General features: G+C 42.9%; 1 protein-coding gene across 3 annotated transcripts in view; it reads right to left on the reverse strand.

Moving 5' to 3' along the window:
* Positions 1-26,276, reverse strand: part of SPATA13 (spermatogenesis associated 13) — a 148,390-nt gene that overhangs the window by 73,351 nt on the left and 48,763 nt on the right. Inside the window, exon 1 of one of the 3 annotated variants that reach the window (XM_054058607.1) lies at positions 3,464-3,535. The exons of the other annotated variants lie outside the window; for them this stretch is intronic. The gene's annotated coding sequence lies outside the window, so the exon portion shown is untranslated. Of the gene's footprint in view, positions 1-3,463; positions 3,536-26,276 lie in introns of those variants that run through there. 3 annotated transcript variants of the gene reach the window in all.

Genomic DNA, 26,276 nt, shown 5'->3' on the forward strand with positions numbered 1-26,276 from the left:
GCTTTGAGAAGACTATTGTAAAATTCTGGTCATGGCTACATATGAACTGCTCTCTTTAGTACTCTTTTACTCTCTGTGAGTTAATTTAACGTCAGCACCCTAGCCTCAGCTTTGTAAGTCTCCCTTAAGTTTAACAAGAGAAGTGTCTTGTCTAGGTTTCAGAAGAGATGATGTAACTTCATTCTGTAAGGAAAGAAGGCAAGGTTCTCCATCTGTGGCTTTCTGACAGGTGAAATCATCACAGTCCCATTTGGAAAAAAAAAATAGAGCAAATGAAAGATAGATTCAGTCACTATAGGTGCTGTTACAGATTTTATAAATAACATTTTGTTCCTTTGAATAAGAGAGAGAATTCTGTTTCTTGACTGTAGTTTGGGATCAAGTCATGGATGGGGTTTTACAGAACTGATCCTGAGTAGTTTCAAAATCATTCCCAAATACAGTAAGATCCTTGGAATCTGAGGACTTAGAGACTAATTTCTGTACTCAATTCACTTCTGCATCACCCCAGATTCAAAAACTGCCTTGTTCAGTGGCTGCAAATACCTGTTTAATGGTCTCTCTAATCCTTTAAGAAAATTTAAAATTATTTGCAACTGAAAGTCATCATTCCTACAGTGTTTCTATACACGTTTGATTAAACACAGAACCAGAATCTTCAACCATGAATGACATTAGTGGCAGCAATTCTTAATCAACGACTTCATGTGATTCCTCTGCTTCTAGGCTATGGCAAGGTAAATCTGGTACAAACAGGACACAAAAATGCTGCTCTAAGCCAAGCAGGGTTGGACCAGCCTCTTAAACCACATGTAAGAATACAGTGCAAAGTGTTGCTGGAAAGAAACATTTGAGGGTCAAATAATATTGCTCATTTGACCACCTCATAGGAAGACATGCAGTTTCAGTACACAAGTATAAAATAGCTTTAATTTGGTCAAGCCCATATACGTGTACATTGACTCCCAGTGTTGTGGTAGATGGGACATTCTTGTTCCAGAAAGGGAAGAATCTCATTGTGGTAGCATGTATCCAAGAATGGCTCAGATACAAAGTGAATCCGGCAGTGTGGATACTACCTAGTGGTAAGGTTTATTTTAGGACAATGGAGGCAAAGAACCTGACCCTGGTACTCTCATCTGTGAGATTAGCTGCAGTGAGGCAGAGTGAAAGCCCACCAAGAATACAATTCAGTGGGCTCTGGATGAGCTCGCATATGAGCATAAGGCTGTAGAAGTGAGACTCAAAGCAGATCACTGGCCTTTGCCTCTATAGGAAAGTTAGCCAGGATCATTCTACTACTAATATAGTTGTAGTGACAGAGCACTCTATATGGACATCTTTGTTGAACTGCAGGTTTCCATGTGATGCATTAGGGGTCTGAACGCAGACCCTCAGAATAGAATCATAGTATCATAGAATAGTTTGGGTTGGAAGGGACCTTAAAGATCATTCAGTTCCAACCCCCCGTCATAGGCAGGGACATGTTCCACTAGATCTGGTGTAAGTTACTGCCCTAGCTTTACCAATGAGTCTTCACATGTATACAACCCTGTGCACAACACAAATTATTCTAATTTTAGGATTTAGCTTTATAACCATTTAGAAAGCTTAATTAGTTCATCAAATCTCAAGATCTGAGTTCACAAACACACAGCTGTCAAAAAACCCTTAAGAAAAAATGTCAAAGGGAAGGGGAAAAAAGTAACCCTCCTTACAGGCACAGGAACTAGTAGGCACTTCTACAGCTGCTTTTGTGGATAAAATGCACTCAGAGCCCTGCAAGAATCCTGCACACCCCGCCCTGGAGCAAAGATTTAACCTCGGGCAGCTCTTTTCCCTTCTACATGACATCCCTTTGTAGCCTGAGAGCAATGGGACAGGACCACGGTCCCAGAATAAGCTGGGGAGACCCGATGGGTGGGAGCAGAGGGCTGCATAGAGGGCAGAGGGGCCACGGGTGGTGAAGGAGAAGGGAGAGGGAGCCAGCAAGGGGGAAATGGCAGTTCCCGAGGGATGCCTCTCTCCTCGGCGCTAAGGGAAAAGTTAGGGAGATATGCAGATTAAAAGAAGGAGCAAAGAGCTACAGAAACACAGAAAAGGCAGGTAGAAAGAAGAAAATGTCGCTGAAACGGTTTTCATGCAGTTTTTCATAGGCTGCTTTTTTGGTTTTTTTCTGTGTATAAAGAGAGTGAATAAGACCAAAGCAGCCCCAGACACTTCAAGCTCAGAGGGCAAGCCAGCAATTACGGAGCTCACTTGAGGTCTCTCTGGCTTTGGCAGCACTGCGAGTGTTTTATTTTCACACAGGTAAACCATTCATGAACAATTTCTCCAACCCATTAAGTGTAAACAAGCTTTCCTTTTGCATAGACAAGTATTTCTTCCTACCCCTGTGATTTCCACTCTTAAAACAAATATTTTTATGTGTGGAACCTCTGAAAGAAAACAAGTCTGAGGCTTCCCATTATTTACTGAGTTTCTCAGGACTTCTCCTGCAGTGTCTGGAGACAGGGTCCCATGCCAGAGATTTTATTTTGCGGAGTCTTTCCATTTTATGACTCTTGGAGCAACTGGTCATGTTTATTGATCTTTCCACACAGCTGTTCTTTTCCTGCAGGAGCACTGAGATGGATTTTCTGTGGCCTGATACGTGAGGCCCCATGCATCTCTGTTAAAGTGGGTTTGTTGACGCCAGTATCAGGAGTCAAGGAGGCAGCAGCTTCATAAGACTCAGTTTGTGGGTGTAAAGGGAGCAGAAAATGCTACACACTGGCTTCACTTTCACTGTAAAAAATGTGCTTGTGTGATGAATTCCAAAAATCCCATGAACAAACTAGTCCAAACAAGGAACAGCTGTGATAGATAAGGATGGATGGGAGGAATTGTGAGAGACCTGTACTGGGAAAGGAGGGGTGAGATGTGAGGAGCTGCACAGCAGGGCCGTGGGGCATCTGCATGGAACACTTCCAGCTACACACAGGCAGCTCCCAACCCATCTCCTCATATCCCAAACAGCACCGAATTCACCTCAGAAACTTCTACCGTTCCTCACCCATCTTAACTAATTTCACTGGATCAGACATGAACAGGAATGACTTCATGGAGACACAAGACATGTTTCACGCAATAACAAAACCCACAAGCACTCATGACCCCAAAATAACCCCAAACGGGAGGTAGCATCGCTCGACCGTGGATTATGTTTCAGCGTTTCTGAGGGACTCGAGAGCTGAACAGCCCTGTCCCTGGCCGAGGTTCGGGGTCGCCTGGGGGGCCCTGCCCACCCCAGAGCCACCCCTCTGGCCGGGGTCCCTGTCAGGGTTCAGCCCAGGCACCCCAGGGATACGGGCAGATGCTCTTGGGGGTGTAACAGGACCAGGATGCTGGTGAGGGCTCACAGCTTATGGCGTGAAGGAGAACAGAGCAGGAAGGGAAACTTGTTAGAGAAAATCTCTCTTACCTCACTGCCGACTCCCCAAGAAGCACAGCAGATGCTCAAAAACCAGACGAGAATCTTAGCTCAGCACGAAAAGGGTGGTCTCGTTCTCCCCGAAACACTCTGAGTCCCCTCTGAGCGCCCTCCATGAGGAGCCCCAGCCCTCCACAGCTCCGCTGGGCTCTTGGGGGTCTCAAGGAGCCTCCGCACCCCGCAGCCGCCCCTGCGCCTCCCCTGAGCCCAGGGGGAGGGAGAACTGTGAGACTGTCAGCACAACACGCTCCATAAATTTTCCCTCAGCCTTCTGCAGACGTAAGTCCTTGAGAAAAATGCCTAAATCCCGTCGTTTGTTGACATAGTAACCACATTTAAGTTTTTGCCCCCCTCAGAAGCAATTTGCATAACACAATTCATTCCCTATGAGAAAGGTTTATCCAGCCTGCAGCGGGCTGGTTTATGTGGTTTTATTGTCTAAAGAAGGAATAAAGAGATTGAATGTTTATACACTAGAAACTTCACACCCAGACAGAGGGGATGTTTCATTACAGCAGTTGCTATTAAGGACTTCCACAATCCTTTGAAGGAAGCCTATTTCCAAGTAAAAGGAAAAAATCCATTATTCACACAAACAGCCCCTTTCTAATGCTTAAATGAAGTAAAACTTTAGGAACTTTGAGGGAGGTCCCAAAATATTTCGTATTTTTCTCTAGTTTATTCAGGTATATTTATCAGAGCCCTCCAGAGATGTTTGAGACATTTTAAACGTTCCAAGTGAAGTTTATAAAGCCACAACAGATACCGGGAGGAATAGCAAAGGGTCAGAAACAAGTAAAGCCTGTGGAAGACTCTGCTTCTATAGTCCTATGGAGATGAGCCCTATGGAGATGAGCCCTTTAGCCTCTGGCAGTGGAGAGGAGAAAGATAAAAGAGAATTGTGCAGCAGGGATCACATGGGGCTTAATGGGTTTTAATGCATCCCCTCATTGAAACTGCTGCTGCCACACGCAGATCTGTATTCAGATTTCTAACCCTTTTGCTAGTAATTTAGGCTGTGAGAGTAGGGTGACAGCATGGGCAAAACCCTGCTGCCCTGAAGGGCTTTTTCCAATCTTGAAGCGAACAGATGGGAGTGGGAGGTAAAGTAACTAAAATCGAACTTTGATACCTGGAATTGAAAACAGCTTTAGAAGCAACATTTCAGTGTTTCAGTTCAATGTTGCCCTATGAAAACTGCCTTATTTGCAGTTCTCTTTAAGGGTCTAATTCCGTGTTACTTACTAAGGAAATCTTGTCTTTGAGTAGAGTTAAATACGTGCTTAAGCTTGGAAAGTGCAGAGTGACAAAGAATGAGAAATCTAGCACTTTGGAAGCTATTACCTCCTTTCCTCCAACGCTGAGACTCATTACAAGTGACCATAACCTTCCTCCCAACACCCAGGCATCCTCATATTCCTTGATACATACACCTGCGCACCTCACCCCCCCCCAAAAAATTGGAGAAATTGTTCATTGGCATCTTTTCCCTTGCTACCAACAGCCAGAGTGTAGCTGAGAATCATTTGTTATCTCCTGACCCATCATTTAAATGGAAAAATTCTTAGGAAGAGAGGAGAGAAAGAAAATAGATGGCCTAAATGTGCATTCACAATTCATGGTTTTGGAAGTCTTATCCCTTTGGGGAGGTTCCATTAAATCTTTTAAAGATTGAATATGAAATCTAGTTGCAGCATCATTACATATTTCTCATCTATCACCAGCTAATATCCTGATCTGACACCAAATATAAAGTGTTATTTAAATATTGTAAATGTTTTAAGAAACGGGTAGGTATTATGAAGCTTATAATGCCATGGCCCAAACACATGCTGCTGTGCAATTTACACTTAACTGAGTATTTGAAGTCAAAATATTTTCAGTATACAAAGTTTCATTAAGTTTTTAAAGTATTTTAAAGCAACTCCAAAAGGATTGAGCACTATCCCACTGCCCTGGCTTCCCAAAGAATTCAATGAAGCCTATGGAACAAGTGAAACACATTTTTAGCTCTGGTGGCATTGGGTTGATGCATGGGAGCTACGCTTCTGGCCAGGTCTTCTTTGGACTTGTTGTTGAGCTCAGTTTGACACTGCACCTGATCAGCTGTGAAATGTGAGCTACAGGCTCAAGGTGTCACACTCATTTTTCTCCCTGCACACCCCACAGCAATCGATGTTTGCTTTGCACTGTGCCTGTGCTGGGGCCACTGGGGCAGTAGTTTCATCAAGATGATCCACTCGAAAACCAATCCACCCAAAAGCCATAGTTTTCCATTTCATCAGCTCATTAAGCTGACCAGGCTACAGTTGTGCAATTGCTGGATGCAGCCAGGCAGTACTGGCAGATAGGTGGGCAGTGCAGTGGAACTGCAGAAGAGCAGCTACCAGTTACACTAGATTATACGTAATATGAAATTCTCATTTAGGCTTTTTTTTTTGTGCCTGTGCTCTCTCAGTCAAATGGAACAATACTCTTCTCTCATCCTACAGCCACTGAAATGCGATAGCATTGCAGCCAAGAAAGTACCTGAGGAATATCAGTTGGCTGAGCAGAAGTGTTTCAGGCGACTGAGCAGCACCTGTGATCCTTCACACATGGTTTATTAAACAGTCTTCACAAACTCAAAAACTCTACTTTGAATAGTGTATTATTGTGTAGCAATATATACAAGAAGTAAATCAGATATATTTCTGTACACTGTACCAAACAAATACTCTGCTGTCAGCAAAAATAAGTACTAAAGTCATTATGCTCTTGGTAAACTGAGCCAAGTTTACATGAGATAAGCTATTAACTGAAAAAAACCCAAACAAACCCCCAAAACAAACACTCAACAGTAGTATATGTATATCTAGAAGCAGTATATGTGTATCTAGAAATACCTTTGCTGGCATACATATATGATATAGTTTGTGCTAAGAGTGTTTAGCTTTGTTTTTCTGAATCTGTTTCCAACCAAATAGTGAAGATACCCTGCCTGGACTGTTTACTGAGAAATTATATCATAATTAAGCTGATTTGCCATACACAGATAACTTGGAATTGTAGCAATTGGGCAATATTATCCACTGGATTTCAAGAGATAACAGAAAGTTGCACAAGCACACTTACTGCCTGCTATTGATGGTGACCCGCTATACTGAAGAGAAGGCAGAAGAGTCCTGCATCCTCTTGCAACGCTGCCTTAGAAAGCAAAGAAGTGAAGGAGCACAAGAAATGGGCTCTGGCCCAGGGCTGCAAGCGCGAAGCATTAGCAGCTTCTTAGTGCTGTGTTTGCAAATGCTCTGGTTCCTGCAGAAACACCTAATCCTTCCTGAACTCTGGCCAGCGTTTATGGTTAAGTGCAGACAGTAAAAGACTGTTCTCAATCACCTGCTTCTTATCTGTATAGTCCATTTGTGTGACAATGGATTTTCAGCTAGATTTTAATTATTCAGGCCACGTATTCGGCATCTATTTACATGGCGATGTGGCCAGAACCTATTCGGTGGGGGCTTCCCGGTGGGGCAGTTTAGGCACTGCCTTGGCCGTAGGGAAGCGAACAAAGCAGGGAGAACACAGGAAACCACAGAGCCCTGAATGCAAATGCAAGGCGCCCTTGAACTATCCTATAGATTGTAATACTCATTTACGTCCAGCAATGGGAGTCTCAAATATCGTTTCAAACGTGTCTGGAGGGATTAGCAGATTATCAGAGCTGGGGCTGAGAACTCCTTTCTGTTTCAGGACTGACCTCCTCGGTGCTCGGACCATAACCTGAGTTTTACAGAATCATTTCCTTAGGATCCTACTCAGTCCAGCAGGACACAGCCCATAAAAGGCCGCAAAATACTGAAGAAAACTTGAAAGGCAAAACCCAGAATAAAAGAACACAGCAAACAAAACAAGGTCTGTGGTCTGCTCTTTGAAAAGATAAAGCTGACATTCCTGCTCACTTTGAAGGGACGCCCTTTACCCAAAGTAGATCGATGAACTGAGCTTGGTTTGTGTCTGTTTCACTTGCTCAGGCTTTCTAAACTTTGTACCCCTGTTCAGTACAGCACTCTGGAAAATACCCTGGTGTCACCTTATTGAACTTTATTAAGTTTGGGCCCTAAGTACCACAATGGTGGATGCATCGGCTCTAGCAAATAGATGTGCCACGCCTGAAGAAGCAGGTGCTGTGTATTCCAACTGGCGCACAAGTGCAAAGTCTTTGCTCTTGATGATGAAGCTGTGCCACTAACAGCAGCTGCCCTTGAAAGGACTGCCTTTGGCCGCGTCTTTATGCTGGAGCTGGTGTTTGTCTGACTCCACTATTAGCTGATTTATCTTAGTCAGCAGAAAAATCTTCATTTTCTTCCTGTTGGGTTGTCTTATCCTATATTAACTCCCTGACCTGCTCACCACGATGTCAAAACAACCATCAGTGCTGCTCCAAGGGAAGGGGCAGGATGGGACCCAGGTGTGAAGAGGAGGGGGGCTGCCTGGCACTTTTTGGCAGTAGTTATCTTTTAGCCCGCCTTAAATATACTGTTTGGTTGTCCCCTTAGCCCCCAGCTGGAGATGTTGTCCAGACCACAGATGAACAGGGATAAGAGGTTATTTCTTTATCGCTCCCCCACTTCCCTGAAAATTACCGTCTCCTTAGATCACCCGACAGGGTGGTGCATTTGGTCTCCCCTTCTCAGTATCAGAACGACCTAGAAAAAGTCTCCTATGACAATTACTCAGGCTAATTCAGATTATTTTCATGGAACTGTGCGAGTGAGTGATGAAATGAGCAACTATATAATGGCATCAGAGGGTGAGGTTTCACAAAGTGCATGCGTTAGTTAGTGGCTTGCTACCACTGAAACAGGGTAGCCAAGTCTCCTCTCTCCCTTCTGAGCAGCGGTCTTTCCCTCCAGCTAAAACCAGTTTGCTGTTCCTCTGACAGTTTGATGAGCTAGTTTAACTTGCTCAACTAACAAAACATGGGGTTTTATTTTCAGTTAAATATTCTACAGCCAGCTCACAGGGGAGTGACAGAGCATTCACAACCTGCAGTCATGAACCAGGATTGCACTTGGATTGTGGTATATCCTGATGGGAAAGAAGGGGAAGTGGGCAGTGTAAAATAGCATCTTATCATGGGTCAATTGTGGCTTCCCATTAACAATAGCTGTTACTGCTGTTTCCTAGTTGAGCCTGAGATCTATCCCGGCACATGCTTTACAAGCTGTCGATGGTGTGCACAACACTGGAGACCTTTCATATACTCATAAAGAAAAACTATTTCTTGACATAGACACGAACAACTCCCATAAAAGTGTTGATTTACCTAAGGCTACTGTGCAGCTCCTTTGCCCTTCAGGGCCCTTTGAGCCACCAATGAATCCACTCAGATGATGCAATGCTTCTACCCGGACACACTACCAGAGGACTCTGGTAGGAGAAAAAATAGGAGAAAACAGGAGAAGATTAAATTTTCTCATTCTGTTGGACCTTTGTACATTTGTTTGAATTCTGCCTTCTGGTTTACCAAGTCATGTTGTAATTCTCAACTGCTTTGCTTGCAAGCCTATACCAGCTCCCACCTAGCCCCAGTACGCTGATATCATCTTTCTCCTCCCTGGTGGCACTCACCCGCTGGTGAAATACACCCATGCAGAGGAGGAAGGAAACTCAGGGAGTGTCAAATATAAGTCTAAGTGCCAGCATACCATAGCAGGCTTGTGTAGTCACCCCTGGCTTTGCTTCAAACAGTTTTGGGGAATGTCACTTCTATTTGTATTAAATTTTGTAACAAATAGAATCATAGAATCATAGAATAGTTAGGGTTGGAAGAGACCTTAAAGATCATCTAGTTCCAACTCCCCTGCCATGGGGAGGGACATCCCACTAAAACTTGCAGGCTGACATTCTGCCTCCTCCCTTGCTGACTTTTGCACAGCACAGGTTGCTGTAGCTGGTCACACTTCAAAGAGGGTTGAACACTTCTGGGAGTGATTTTAAATTACTTTCTAAATGTCCTGTTTACAGGGAGGAATAGTCTTTCAGGGAGGTAGTGTGCATTCTAGAAAAGGAAAGTCCCTTCAAAGGTCTTCCAGCACTAGTGTTCAAGTCTGTTGCACAGCTGGCCCAGCAAGTTGAAAGACCAGTTTGCATCCTGTCTTGCTTGACAGTTTTGAATTTCTCATCTAGCCATGCAGCTTCTGGGTGAAAATTATTCAGAGAGGCAGGACCTGCAACTTGGATGCTTTCCCAAGCTCAGTGTTCTTGTGATATGGCATCAATCAACTATTCAGACCTGGAACATTGTGCTTTAAACATGTGATAGTTTTGCATGTAGTCCAAGCTGTGATACCATTTCCACCTGTATCATCTGCAAAGAATTGTGCCAGAATCTCCTATGTTTACTCATGCTGGAGTCTTTCCTCAAAAAGACTAACATTGCTGCTGCTGCCCAGAGGGGAGCTGTGATTTCACATGGCATATGAATCAAGTCAAAATCTGTCTGCTGCAGAAAGGAGGAGGTTTTTCTGTGCTGTCCTCCTCTCCATTTCCCTTTTCCTTCCACCCTCATTTCCAGCTACGTGTTCGTCCCTCTCCCTACTATCTTGTTTTCCTGATTTAATTCTATGCATTTTAGTGAGTTGAATCAGCTTATTCTGTAATCAAAGCAGTGCCAGGGCCAGCAACAAGGTGAGCAGCAGGGATACATGGTGAAGAAAAGTGGGAGGAAGAACAGCTAAAGAAGCTGGATTTCACTGTTTTGTCAATACATAACGCAGCCTAATAAAAGGCCAGAATGCATGGGGAAGCAGGTAGACTCTAAAAGCTGTATAGACAGTGAAGGCAGCAAATCATATTGTCTGTGTCTGTGCAGGGCGCTAGAGACTGAGACGCTCCCAGTGGGTAGCAGTTTTCCCATCCTGGTTGTATACAGGTTCAGCACAGGAGCAGACGCTTCACCGTTGCTCACTCTCATGTTCTAGGCAGCTTTAGTATGAGCCCACAGCTGACCAAAACTCTCTAGTCATGCTGCACTGGCTATTCAAGCAACCACAAAAGGAAAGAGCTATGTGGCTCTGGAACACACATCTAATTTGTTCGTTTGATTCTCCATTATATTAGCCTTCTTGTCTACATGGCAAGCCTTGTTCTTTGGCAAAGCACACGGACAAGCCTGGCTTCCCAAGCCCATGCAAATGCCAAGAAGGAAAACCCTCACAGAGCCTGCAGCGTGGGACAACCTGGTGAGCTCTACAGACTCCAGCTCGTAGGTCTTGTTGCTGGGTCATACTCCCCAGGGCTTTCCACACGACCTATTCCATTTGGAATTTCCCATTAACTCGGCTATTCCATACCGGAGCATTAATTATCTCATTTTCCAGCTATAGTGGTCTCATCTCAAATGAGCGACTGAGAAAAATTACCCCCAAGCATGTGGAGTTGGCCATTTCTTGGCTGCCATGTGGTAATGGAGAGAAAGACTTTATGCAGTCAAGTCAAAAGATCTAGTGGTATCAGCTCTTAGGTCCAGACCAGATGACTTCATATTTTCCTTCCCCCAAGGCTTTTTGAGCAACATGTATATAAAAGCTGAAGCTAAGTATATTTTAAAACTAATCAGTCCTATAAATAACCAGTGACTTACTAGATTTCTAGCAATGCAAAGAGGCTAATAGTTTATTTGTTCTTGCAAGCAACTTTTTAATTTTATGCTCATCAGTGTTTTCCCATGTTGCCCCATATAACTAAATTAAATGTTCTGATAACAGTGCTAAGAGCAGTGGAAAAGCCAACATATTAAATAAACTTGGCCACTTCTCATATTTACATGCCATCTCTTGCTCACAGCCTGTGGATTTGAGTGCCTGGCAGCTGAAGCTGGAAGACTGAGCAGAGCCCTTGGCACTAGAACTCACTCCTTGCTTCAGCTGAAGCTGAGTTTGTCAGCCTTACCCTTATCTGTTTGTCAGGGCAAGGAACGCAAAGCTTTTTGCATGGGACTTCGTACGCTGATCTGCAGCACAAATGTTTGGAGCCCTACAGAGAGCAAAGGAGGAGAGTGGTTTAGACCTACTCTGCACTGTAGCCATGCACTCCATCCACTACACTCACAGAATGAGAAGAAAATCAGAAGATAATTTTTTTTTTATTATTTTCAGGACCATGTTATTCTGAACATATGTTGCTTGCTAATGGCTATTTTGCAGTTTGCCACACAGGCTCTGTCACATTTTCTTTTCCATCATCGACTGTCAGTTTCCACCAGACTGTCAGAGGTGAGGAGCTGGCCTCCCAGATTGTCTGCCCTGGAGCCTGGCAAGGCAACCCCAGTGGCCGGATAGCCCAGAGCGGGGCCACGACTCATCTGCTGACACTTAGGGGCAGGAGCAAGTGTGGGGAACAAAGTGCTCTCTTGTTTGGAATGGAAACTAGTTTACCCTGACCCAAGTGACACACTGCAGGTGTTGTATTTACCACCCGTACCTGTACTGACATCCTGCTGTGTGAGTGCACTCAGCAAGTTCCAAAATCAAATTAAATTGACTGTGTTATTTAGAAGACATTTACTCCTACATGGAGGTACCTGATTGCTTTGATGATGAGTGCTGTGGAAATGTTAGTCCATTAAGGAAGGTGAAGCAGAACCACTTACAGATAATAAAAGTTTAGTAGAGGTGATGACCCCTGCAGAGTTTGGTAATACCACCAACATGAAGACAGCACTGCTGTCCTGCTAGTCCTCTGGAAATTCACCCTCCTTAGCTCTGTAAGGTCAGCAAAGCCAGCGCATCCTCCTGCTTGTGATCTGTGGAGCGTAACCCATCAGGGTTTTATCTTCTGCCCCTCTGCAAGAGGCGGACACTGCCTGCTTATCCCTGCTCACAAAAAAACCCTGGCTTGGCTCAGCCCTCGCAAAGCTGACTCCAGATATTTTCTGGAATTGTTCTCTGATCCACAGGGGCCCCAGTGACATTTTCACCCTGTTTTCTAAGTAGCAGTCACAGATCCTAGAACTAGTCACATCGAGCCGCACGTTTAGTTGTCAGTGAGTCAAAATACAGTAGCTGCTGGATTACAATCAAGCTGGTGCTACTCCCAGCAGCCAAATGTCAGTCAACACAGGACTTCAGCCTCCTGAAATCATCGTTTACTCTATTTGTAGAAGCACATTTTTCTAAACAAAGAGCTCAGCAAAAGCTTTTTATAGAGCAACAGGAAACTACACAGAAAAAAGTGGGTTTGTAGGGAAGCACGATACTGACAGAAGGAGAAAAGCATCTTTGTTTTAATAGTAATTTTTTAAAAACCCTAAACTCAGTGCTATTTACTTTGGCTTTCTCGACATACCCCAGGGTGTTTACCAATAGGGATGAAGATTTACACTGCTCAGGCCCCTTGGAGAAGTGACAGAGATGTGGATCAAACCACCCATAGTTTGCTTGCAGCAACGGTTTCCCCAGAGACTTTTGGTTTTAAGTAAACAAATAGCAATGCAAGTACAAGGAGGATGACTCAGGTGAAAGTACACAGATCTGTTATATGCAGTGAACATTACATATATGTTTAGGATTCCTCTGAGACTTTAAAAAGACTGGTTTAATCAGACTAAATTACCACCCTTTGAGACTCCATAGGTTCTAGATTAAACAACTAGATTAAAATTAATGTATTGATTTTTAAAATACAAATACCCCCACTTCTTTTGATCTGGGCCAAATAGCACATTTCAAAACAAAATTTTATTATTTTAGATGTAAATAGCCTGAATTTCTTACTCATATTTGCTGATTTCAGAAAACATCATACTTGGTTCTACCTACAAAAGGAAAATGTGCAGGATTCACCAGGTAACCGCTTTCCCATTTGTACTAAACCCCAATCTCTGAGCTGGAGCGGGCCTCTAGGCCTTTTCAGGGGATGAGGGATTCCTGACAATGCCTCCCTTTGAGACCTATGCAAAATATTTCTAGGGCACAGAGGAACCCATTGTTGAGATGTGCTTCTTTCCCATCTGTCCTTACTCACAGGGCAGTGTACTTGGTCAAAACAGGACCAGCAGCTCAAAGGAAAGGCTGTTATTAAATTATTTCCTTTTGCAAATAATTCAGTATGACTCTTCCCCACTTTTTTACATGAGTCCATAGACACACATTTCAGTTCTGGTTATGTATGCCAACAAATACAGTGACACACATTGAAATACACTTTTGCAAGAATGGTGGTCTCTCTGGAAACTAGGGTTAGCAGTTCCCCAGGAAATAACAGGGAAAGCATGCTGAAAACTCATTCTTTCTACCTGCTCCACGCTTTCCTTAGACTATTCCCTCCATAGTGCTGAAGGCAGACAGAGGGACACCTGCAAGGAGCAGAGGTCACAGCTTCTTCTCTGTCTCCTTTATAGTGCTGCAGGCACCATTTGCAGAGCGAGCAAGGGAGCAGTTGGGGTCCAGAGGACAGCTGTGTTTTTCACTTTCCCTTCCTCATGTATACATGAATATAGTTACCTTCAGGCAAAAGGTATCCTCAATTTTTTCACAAACACTCACTGAACTATGCAGGAGAGTCTATCAATAAAGAAGACAATGCTTGCCATGGGCAGACACATATGCCAGTGTTGCCTTCAGCACAGGGAGACATCGACTACCAGACACAAGTTTCCTTCCCCAAACTCTGGGAAGGGGCCCCTGGACAAATTAGGGCAAGCCTGGGTCAGTGAAAGGAGCATATAGGTCTTTTAATGTGTAATGAGGCAGAAACTAAAAATCTACTGAAGATAAAGGAAAAGCAGACAGGTCAATGAGGACCTTCAGATGCAGCTCTGAGTCTGCTAGATACTATTATATGATAGGTACAAAGCACGTTTGAGACCTAGACATGACACATATTCTTTTAGCTGAATCCGAGTTTTGCTTTGCAATCCAGCAAACTCCCAAACCACAGGTCACTGAACCACCACCTGCATAAGGCCAGGATGAACTGTTCAAGACTGCCTTAGTCATGAGGGGAGGCTTTGGTTTTCCTCATGAAGTCTCAGGAACACATGGTCCTGCCTGGGTGTCATTCATGCCCTCAGCTCAGGGGTCTGAGAGAGGAGTCAGAAGTGGGCAGAGGCAAGTGCCTGAATATTAACATTCCTTCAGCACTTCTGGTAAATCCAGGCTTACCTAATTATGCTTATAGGCAGCAAAGATGGAAAACTACATCTAGATGGCGATGTGCTGAAAGACCATGACAGACTTTATCTTTGAGACAGAAATCACTTGGGACGCGATCCAAGCCTGTCAACTTGCCACCATCTCCAGAGTCAGGAGCTATGCAGAAACAAGTCACAGCATTAGTAAAAGAAGCGTAGATTTGTGCTTCATTAGAAAAGACCATATTATTTTCTATTCCACAAGACATTAATAGCTAAAGCAAATGTGCCACTACAGAATCATCTCTCTTCATATAGTTATGATACTTTGTTGGGCAAAATTGTCATGCCTTCAGAAAATGGCAGAGAGAGATGCAACAAGCCAAGAAAGGCAGAAGTCGCAACATGGCTGCTGAGGAAAGTTGATACTGAAGTCACTGATGCTACATTCAGTGGAAAGCCTTTCGTCACTAACAAATTCATTGGAAAGGTACAAGCAGTGTCACATGCAAATATTTTGCAGAGTCAGTTTGGTCTCCTGTTCCTAATGTCTGCTCTCTTCATTGGCCTTTATTTCCAGAATGCCCATCTCTAAGAATCAAGAAATGGAAATCAGAGGGTAGAGTAAATGGGAAACAGACTCCTACTGACAACTTCAGAAATGGTTTGCATTTTATTTTCCCTTCAACATTTGTCTGTCTGGTCTGCCCTGAGAAAATGACCAGAGATTTCTGAAGAACCTATGACTGCCTCACTGGTTCCTTCTTACCGTGGAGGTAGAGTAGCCCCCACTTTGGCACGACATTATATATCCAAACACCACATGTTTTAAATGCAAATTGGATTATGACAGTCCTTTCTTCTTCACTTCACAGTATCTTTTAATCCTCACCAGCAAAAAAAAACTTGCTTTCTATTTTGTCATGTTTCTGAAAGACTCAGCAGAGACAGAAGTCAGACTTATGTCAGCACAAAGCCAACTCTTCACAAATAATAAGCAACAACAATAAATAATGAATGAATTTAGTGTTTGTACCAGACTTAACAGAAAGTCAAACTTTCTATTTGTCTTCTCTAGAAAGGAAAGATAACACCAGCAGTGGCAGCCCAGACACACCCTTGCAGCCCAGGAGTGGCAGCCAGGCTTGGAAGGGCCACCTCTAAGCTGAGTGACACTGAGATGACACACTGGTGTAGTCACTGGTCTGTCACTCAGATGAGTGGACATCTTTCTGGAGTGACCAATGACACTTCCACATTGTCTGCTGAAGCGCAGTTGATCATTGCACACTACAGGCCCACATCCCGAGGACGTGACATTCATCATGTGTCATCTCAAGAAAAAGCCCCAAGGAACCCATGCAAAATCCAGCCGCAACTGAAAAAAAAAAATAAACGGAAGGGCTGAAAGTCATTCCCTTGTCTTTTCCATTGCCCTGAAGCCAGGCAAAGGTATGAAAACAGTTGTCGCTTACAGTGCTGGCTTTATTTGAGGCAGTGGCTTCAGTCAGTCCTGTAACCCTGCATTATTTTAATCATCCAGCTCTTTGTGGATTGTTTTAGAATTTATGGTCTTATTACTCTCACTGATGTAGGAAATCCTGAGGAAAAGGCACATGAGCTTCTGTAATACAGTCTGTCTGATTCTCAGTCCCTGGAGCTGCAAATTTTGGGAACACCTGCAATGTCGCAAGAAAGCAAGCTGTGCTCTGTCTCTAGGGGTGAACTGAGAGCTGCCGGAGGGGACTGAGAGCCTCAGCTGATCATATCAGCATCCCATCAAACCAGACAGAAAGCAATCAAATGAAGAACAGCCCTTCCAGGACCTGGATAGATACCAGCCAAACATCTCTTCTTCTCAGTAGCCAAGAATCAAAAATACTTGCATTCTTCATATGTACTGGAAAATCATATGACAGTATTGACATCTAATGATAATGTATCACAGTCTTTTGTGGCCCTCCATAAGCACTTAGGCCCACCATAAATACTTTGTTCTGGAACGGCATCTGTGAGATATGAAGGTACGTGATAAAACACAAAAATGTCTTCTCCCTCATAACACTCTTTATATTACATTCCACATTTCCGGAGGGAAAATGTCTACAAAGAAACACAGCATCAAAGTCCTACAGGGACTGTAGAAAGCTAGCATATGCAGAGCTGGGTTTCTTACTCTAAAGATGACTTAAATTAAATAATCAATTAAAGGTACTTTGGCTAGACATAGTAACACAGTTATTAAAAGTAAATATCTTCTTGCCTTTGCTCAGTGTGGATGATATTCTCAATGTCTTATTCAAGTTCAGTGAAGTTACCTGATTATAAACAGCACAGCAGTAGACTTCTGGGCAAATCATTACAACAACCTGCAAGGTACAGCCTGGAATGAGAACAAACTGTTTTTTCAGATATGTGCATGTTGAGAAGCTTTTCATCTGGTCTTGATTACAGAGGAACAGATTCCCCACTTGTATGCTTAGCATAAGGTAATCAACAATAACAAGCGCTTCGCACCCTTGTGCTCCTGCTCTGCTCAGAACAAGCTGCGAGGGAGAAGAGATTAGCATCCTGCAAACAAGGCTATTATCAAAACACAGTGGAAGGAAGAAAACTGATACCGGGTATCTGATGGAGTCACAGGTGCTCAATAGGAACATAATGTAGCAGCTGGCAGAGGCAGCTATAGGACCAGCCAAACAACAAGGAAAAGGAATGGTCTCAGCCAAATGCCTTTATGGACCATGCATAAATAGAAATATTATAGGAAGTTCATGTCAGGAGATGGTCTATTCCACACGCAGCAGTATTTCAAATGCAGACAACTCTGCAGTTCTGAACTGAGTCTGAGATGGCAGTGTGATGCGAACAATGTAGTTAGAATCATAGAATCACAGAGTCATAGAATGGTTTGGGTTGGAAGGGATCTTAAAGATTATCTAGTTCCAACACCCCTGCCATTTACCTCCCACTAGAAAAGACTGCCCAAGGCCCCATTCAACCTGACCTTGAGCACTTCCAGGGAGGGGGCATCCACAGCTTCCCTGGGAAACCTGTTCTAGTGCCTCACCACCCTCATACTGAAAATTTTTTTCCTAATGTCTTGTCTAAGTCTTCCCTCCTCCAATTTAAAGCCACCCCCACCCCCCCACCTTGTCCTGTCACTGCACGCCCTTGTAAAAAGTCTCTCCCTAGCTTTCCTTTAGACCCTCTTCAGGTACTGGAAGGTCTCTATAAGGTCTTCTTAGAGCCTTCTCTTCTCCAGGCTGAAAAACCCCGACTCTCTCAGCCTGTCCTTATAGCAGAGGGACTCCAGTCCTCCGATCATCTTTGTAGCCCTCATCTGGACCTGTTCCAACAGTTCCATGTCCTTCTTACATTGAGGATTCCAGAACTGGACACAGTACTCCAGGTAGGGTCTCAGAGGAGTGGAGTAGAGGGGCACAATCTCCTCTCTCAACCGGCTGGCCATGCTTCTTTTGAGTCCAGAATACGATTGGCCTTCTGAGCTGCTAGTGCACATTGCTGACTCATGTTGAGGTTGTCATTAGTCAGCACCCACAAGTCCTCTGCAGTGCTGCTCTCAGTCATGTCCCCAAGCCTGTACTGAACCCATGGATTGCCCTGACCCAGATGTTGGACCTTGCTCTTGGCCTTGTTGAACCTCATGAGGTTCTCACAGGCCCACTTCTCCAGCTAGTCCAGCACTGGTCCCAGTACAGACCTCTGAGGGACACCACTTGTCACAGGCTTCCATCTGGACATCGAGCCATTGACTGCTAATTGCTATAATTACAAAAGAAAACAAAATGGCAAATAAATCTCCTAAAACTCATATCTTACTGTTGCTCAGCTTCACTAGTGTTATTTGTCTTTTTCTGTTTCTCAAGTGAATGGAAAAAAAAATATGGCCTAAGAGAGGCAGAACACAGCAGTATTAGATCCCTGCTAAATCTGTGACGGTGGGAGCACAGAAGGCTGGTCCCACAGAAGCACAAAACCTGCAGATTTTGTGTCTGAGCTGCAGTCCATTAACCATTGCACCTTACTCAGGAGCAGATCCCAAAGCGTGGCAGAGCTCGGCTCTTCTCTGCTGCTTGGTGCCTCTTAGGCAAGAGGCAGCAGGTTGCTGCTTGCGTCTGCATCTGGCATGCAGGACCACAGGACGGGAGAGGCTGCAGTGGGGCTACAAATACGTAGAAGCAGCAGAGCAGGAAACCAGACATAAATATGTGAGCCTCACACTTAGCTCATGAGATTCAGCAAATCCTCTAAGGTGGTTTATAGTCCTATAATTCTGCAGTAAAATGCACAATAGAGAAATGTGACTGTAAAATTTGTTATGCAAACTGACTGATGAAGAACATAACAAAAGACGAGGATTGCAACTCCGAAAGATGCATGCTTGAACGGAAGTGGGATGATACAGACGTGGGAAGGAAACTTACCTCCCTGCACATCAATGCAAAGAGCAAATACAGTCAGGCCATCTGTGAAAACCACAAACCATGGTACCAAAGGCTTGGCGAACAAACATGGAATCTAATGTTGTCAAATCCATTGTTCTAAAAAACCCTCCACACTCAGTGTAGATTTGGCCATAGAAAAGTTGAATTTGTTCTTTTAAGACAATATATACATTCAGCATATTCAGCTGGAGCTTTCCAGGATAACTTCATGCATTTACCGTCTTTTTTGACACCCTGGAAACATCCTCTAGGAATCAAGTGGTGCAGAACAGGCAGCCCAGATCTCTCTTTGAGACTCTAGGAATCTAAATTATGTGAACTGTGTATAATACACAGCCGTCCTAGCTTTACCTCTGGGATATTTGGGGACCATATAGGGCAAAGGACCTCTAAAGTAATCATGACAATCTCCTGATCCAGGGCTATCCAAGGGCTATTCCAGCCCTGCTGATCTTTGGTTCTCCACCATCTACAGTAATGGAAGCTTGGGCAGTAATGCCCCACTACACCTGCGGTGCAGTCATTTACTTCCCTACTCCTTGCCTACCAGCTACAATGTTTGGGATTGACCATCAACTTCTTTCCTTGTGTCTTTAGAACAGTTTTGTGGTTTATTGAGACATTGGGAGTCTGACATATCAGGGGTTAAGTAGTGAGCTCTGTGTTTCAAGTGTTTCTTTTGTAGGCATCAATTTAAAACCCCTGCACTGACACATGTTTTTACATTCCTTCCTTAGGTAAGATTTAAATGTTAATTTGGAGATGGTGTGTACCTCCAGACAGCTCAAAGCAACTGACATTTTGTCTTGAAGTAAAACATCTTATCACCTTAAGTCATGCGTGCATTGAACAAGGAGTTGTTTAACCATACCTCATACTGGGTGAACTAGATATTCCTGTCTGAGGTCTACATGGCTGGAGAATCAAAAGATGTAAGGGGAGAAATCCCACATGCTGACAGAACTACAGCACCTAAAATGGGGAGCAACATCTAAACCTAAGGAGACATATCCTTGTCCTTTTCACACAGAAGGCAGGCTATTATGAAAACACAGTGGATGGAAAAGAACTGGTACCAGCTATCTGATGGAGTCACAGGTGCTCAATAGGAACATAATGTAGCAGCTGGCAGAGGCAGCTATAGGATGAGCCAAACAAGGGAAAAGGACTGGACTCAGCCAAAGATACCACCACATGGCCAAGAACAGTGCAGGGAGAGGGGCTCACTGGGGACGCTGGGAGCTGGGATAATGCTCTCCAGCCAAGCTCACACCCTGATGGGAATCTCTGCCTTCAAATCTCAAGGCAGAAGGCACAGCTTCCAAAGATCTCAAACACAGAAATTGTTGGATGTTCAGAGAGCTCTGAATATCTTTTACTGACCAGCTAATCCCTTTCTGACTCTCCTCTCTCATCCCACCATCAGTGTTTCCCTCTCTTTACATGTCCTAGAGCTTTTCTCTCCTCTATATTGGCCTCCTTCATGTTATTGCTTCTTTTACCTATCTTTCTAGCTCTTTCATCCCCTCTAAGTAAGGCAATGTTTTTTTTTTTTGCTGCACACTCATTTTGAGCTCTATCCTTTAGCATTGCTTCTCTTTCTCATGGTGTAAGCCTCATTTCAGATGCCAGTATCTGAGGTCACTTGTCACTAGTGAGAAAGAGATATTTCTAGGAGGAAATTAATTTTTGTGATGTTTAGAGAACATGTATCTGCCTTTGGCAGGGTGAGTCCTATCTTTAATGTCTATTCCTTTTCTAAACTCGTGAAGCTGAGCAGGGCCCTCTTCCATTCTCAGTTTGTGCAGTGCCTAGTGCAATGACATTTCTTCAAGGCTACTGTTTCGTCAGTCTCAGGATAAATATGGTAAATAACAGATGTCTGCTGCACGGTAGTGTGTAAAACATTAAACGCATTACATTTTTTTTCCCAAGAGTTTTTGTAAACACCTTAAAGAACTAATCCTTATGGTGGCTAGTTGCCTTTCTCTGTAGAGGGGTCATTTCGCAGAGGTTAAGTAATGTAAAGATTCACGGGCCCAGAGAGAGAGAGCAAAAGGAAGGAAGCTGACTGTATTTCTTAATGACCTTGCAGCTTACAAGTCTCTGCTCTCACTAGCACTAATGTGTTTTACAGTATGATTTTTCCATGCAAAATGCGTAATCTTTTCCTGCTGCAAAAAACATAATGGAAAAAAACCACAGAGCTGGGGTCCCCCTTGTTTCTTCCCTTTCTCTGGGTTTCTGAACTCTTCAGTCTTTTCTGCACAATGGTTTCAACACTGAGTAGAGGTTCTGGAGAATAACTCCCATTCTTGTGTGATCTCAGGCCATGTCCTAGGGTGTTGAGCTGTGGGTTTGAGTACCCTCAGGGTGACCTGGGCTTCCCTTTCTTGAAGTCTTAAAGGTTCTTGAGGTCCAAAAAAGAAGATACTATTTCCCTTCTTTGTGGCACAGCTAAGGAGAGTACTCAGAGCTGTCTTCAGTTACCCAATGGGAGACTGTAGAAAAGATGGAGCCAAATTCTTCTCAAAGGTGCACAGCGGAAGGTCAAAAAGCAATGGGTACAAGGTGCAACATGAGGAATTCTGACTGAAATGTGTTTCCCATGAGGATGTGGGGTGCACAGAAAGGTGGCAGCATATCCTTCCTCAGAGATATTCAGAAGTCAACAGGACAAGGCCCTGAGCAACCTGCTCTCTTGGGAGGTACTTCAAGCAGGAGGTCGGACTAGAGACCTCTAGATGTCCCAGAGTTCCCTTCCAGCCTACCTGACTCTGTAGAAAGGCAGTTCAGGCAACTCCTATAGAAAGAAAGCTTCCCAGAAGACACTCAAAGAGAAGTTCCAGCAGATGCAGGAGCATCTGTGTAACACAGACAGTCTTAGACAGATGAATTCACATTAAGTCTAAGTGCGCAGAAGCCACACCAGATACAGGAATCCATTTAACTGTGGTGCTGTAACACAAACTAATTTCCGTTTCTTTTCAAAGCCTGTGGCTCAGCTGGGGCCTTTGTTTCCCTTCTGGCAGCAAGTACAAACTATACCAATACAGGGTGGCTGACAATGTGAAGTCAACTACTTTAAAATAACCACACATTACCAATAAAAGGCTTAGTGGTACATGCAGAGCTTGTAGACTTGCCAGTTTACAGCAGTTTACTCCTCCTTTTTGAAAAGGTGCTGCATTTATGATAATGCTGAAATTAATTTCTTGTCTCAGAGAAAACATAATTTCTCTGTAGATTTTTAATTGCCTGAAAAATGTCTACAATTATTGCCAGAAATTTTATTCTGCCTTCTCCACTGAGCTTGCCATCTCTGGGCTCAGGGAAAGCCTGAGAATCACAGGAGAGCACTGCTTCTAGGATCACTGTCAAACGTAAAGCAGGCAGGTGTGACCACTCTACAGTCCTAATGATATTTGTGTTTATTTACTGCCAAATATTAAAGTAAAAATTAGGTAGCAATGAAGAATTATTCTGTGTACAGTTCGTTCTATCACTCATTATTCATTAAGTGTGATTCCTATCCTGTAATAGCTTTGGTTGTATTTAGGCAGATTTTCAGATCAGATATTTATGCATGTCAATTGTAGCTTCCTATGTTCTTTTCACTAGGACTTTCAAATTGTCTAGGTACTAGATATAAGCCAGAAGTCTTAACGTCACTTGTATCACACTTGATATAGGATTTTCCTCAAACAAAAGAAATTTGTTGCATGTTGGAGCAGTACTCCAGCTGTGAAGTGTTACAACAAACAGTGAAATATTTATAGTATTCTAGATGGACTAAATTGATGATTGGACTAAATTGATGAAGGCTGGACAATTGCAAACAGCCATAAAAACTAGACTGATACTCTTTGAGCACCGCAATTTTTCTTGAATTAGTACTAAATTCATCCAATATACTACTGAAATGAGAAGATTCCCAAATTTGGAAACGAATAATCAGTTTTATTAATTATAAAGCAACTGAGAGGTAAATTTCCTAGTATTTATTACAGATACAAACTACTAGTTCCAAGTTAGAGACTCAAATAAACTCCATAGGGTAGCTATCATCAATGCGTTACATGCACTCCAGAATGACCTTCTTTTGTAAAGAAACCTGCTACCAAAGTCCCTCCTGCAAAGTTTTTGTGAAAAGCTATGTAAAAAATGCAATTATGTGGGCACACTCCTTTCACCACGAGGTTTGCTGGATTCATTTTAGAATATACATCTGCTGTGGGTTTCAGACTCCAGGCATAACTCTACCCCCACTTATGATTATCTCTTCTCTTTGTGTGCTTCCCATTGGATCCGTATCATAGTTTTGCTTTAAGGAAGTTCTAAACAGTTTTAAGGGAATTTACTTTTTTTCTTTAAATTAATGTAACAAACAGCCAAAAAATGTCTTCAGAAAGGCTGAGAGGTGAGATCTAATCTTGTTTGAATTATATAATGCCAAAGGAAGTTTTCAGTGTTTCTCACCTTCCAAATAATAATCTTTGAATAACTTCTAAAGGTTTATCTAAAGATCTTTAAAGTGGGATTAGTCCTGCACAGAAAACTGAATTATAAAAAGACATCTGTCCCCATTCCTACGCTTCTTTCAAGCTCTCCTAGATGCACAAGCTCTCCGTGTGACAAATTAGCTTGGTAACTAGTAAAGGAACCATTCCAGAGATTCATCCAAAATTGTCACTATTTGTTCTAAAAATAATACAGTTTCATGTGTCATAATTGTATTAGCAGTTACAGATAATGGGGTTATGAACGGGATTAGTAAATATATCAATGTTGTAAATATGTAGGTGCTCTTTTGATAAGACCTGGTCATGGGACATACAGTATTTATTTTCTATGCAGTAAGCATGCTGGCATTTTCTGTGCACAGCCCAGAACATGAAGGGATTTGCATTCTAGGATATACAATATGAAGTTATCAAAAAACCAGTTTAAAGTTAAAAATCCCTTAAGCCTGAGTTCCACCTCTGTCAGTCATTTATGTAAGACAATAAAAAACTGGAACAATGTTGAAGCTTTATAAGACAATACCAGATTTACAAAATTCTGGTCTGGTTTGCGTATGTTCAGGGTGGCTTTTGGCAACGTAACTCAGAGCAGCCACTTCTTTGCCAGTATACAGCGAAAGCCAATTTACAGAGTGAAATGGTTATCACAAGCAATTACCAGCTTATTAAACCCTTGGAATAAGAGTTCCAGCCACAAATTTGAAGATCGAGCATCTTTCCATGTAATTAAAGACTTATGTATATTCTTCCAGTGCAGACTGTAATTAATATCCCAAATTAAGCAGTGTTTAGATATGTGTTACGTGCAAGTGAGCTAGTTGATAATCCGATTAGTTAAGCAGTGGTTTTCCTCTGTGGTTTACAGATCCCTGGGGATTAACGGACTACTTCTAAAGAATTTGGAAAGGACAGCTGTGGGAGAGTCTCATATTACACCAAACCAGTGCAATTCCAAGGCAATCACCGCAACAGGCTGCCTGACTGTCTCCAACACAAGCACTGCTGCCTTTCTGGAGCCAGGAGCAGACAAGTAGTTGGAGAGCTGTAGGGGTTTCCCGACTGGAAAGAAAATTTACTTGCTGATGGAAGCCAGTAGGAAGTGGAGAAAGAGGAAAAGAATGGTGGGAGGTTAGAATTTACAAAAGTCTGTAGTTACTGGAGGTTAAATGAAATTGCACACACGCAGGTCAACAAGTTCCCTACAGAAGACTCTGCACTGTCAGTAGAACACATAGAAGTTTCTCAAGACAGAAAAGATTGAAACCCTTTTATACTGAGCCTTCTTTTGTCTCAGAAAGTCTAGAGTATTAAAAAAATTAAGACAATAAAGAGAACTAGCATAACTAATGCATTACTACACTGATAGTTTTACAGCAAAGCTGCAAAAATGCAAAATATACCTTCAACTACTGCAAGTCACTGGGTCTCAGCACCTCCTTGGTGGTGTTCCTGTACTTTGCAAGATCAGATGCTAAATTCTCAGCAGCAATATCCTCTAAAGTAATGTAGCACTGCAGAAACTGTAAGCACATCAGAGATTCAGCAGCCTGAAAGACCAATCATTCTGCCAAATAAGTCTTATCCTAGATCAGCAAACAGCACATATCATATTGTGTGCCCAGCACAGAACACGTGATGATGTCATAAGCACAAATATAACCTCCACACCCTTCACAAAATGTATTGTAATCATTCAAAGAGAGAATATAGACCAAAAGACAAATAAACCAGTTTAGGACTTGTTTTAAGTATAAGAAGTCTGCACCCAATGGCATAATGGATAGAAAAAACAAATTATTATTTCAACACGCAATCTCTGAAAGGCCACTTGTCCTAACACAGTGCAAACTGAAAATATTTGAAATAGGAATCTCAAACATGAATAGATTCTCGAACAACAACGGGAGTCTCAAACATGTTTGAGATGCAAACTTTCACTTCTGTGCTTCTAAATCTTGGGCAGTTGTGCACATGCATCAGAGAGATGGGTGGAAAATATTCACCCACATACACAGACAGTTTTGGAGGAGTATAGTTTTTCAGTCAATAATAGCTTTCACTTCCGTAAAACTTCAAGCTCTTGGGCCTCTTTTTGTAGGAACACAACAGTGGTTTGGGTGAAAACTAAAAACGTTGTTTGCCAATCAAGTGACCTCCAGGTTAGGATGAGGTTGAGGGGGGTTGAGCTGCATCCTGTTTTTCATATAGACAAAAAGGTTTAGAATCATGTTGGTCATCCTTTGCTTTGAGTTCTCTGTTTCATGCTGAATTTGGGTCATTGTAATACTATATGACAGAAATGTTCTTCATGGCTGAATAAGAGATGTGTTTGTCGACAGCATTGCCATAGATTTAAATCTGCACAGGGAGAAAGGATCAAACATGGGAAAGTCAGGGTTACAGTGCAAAGGCATTGCTGAGAAGTCCAGTGGGCCTCTTTTTTTCCTCCTACACATGACAAATCTCTCACTTTGTTCTTCGAATATTGACTGACCCCTCCACTTTATGCTCTTTAACATGTTCCTACTAGGGGTACCCCCTCATCTCTGAAGTTTTCATCTGTTCTTTCATTTCAAACCTTGTTCTTCTTATACAATATGGCAGTGTCATTCCCCATGGAAGTCCTGGAAGAGCTAATTGAAAAAACATGGGTCTTAATTGTGATTTACAGGAAGAGTTTTTCACACCATAACTTAGTC

This window comes from Cuculus canorus, chromosome 1 (genome assembly GCF_017976375.1).
Source record: "Cuculus canorus isolate bCucCan1 chromosome 1, bCucCan1.pri, whole genome shotgun sequence".
Taxonomy (NCBI): Eukaryota; Metazoa; Chordata; class Aves; order Cuculiformes; family Cuculidae; genus Cuculus; species Cuculus canorus.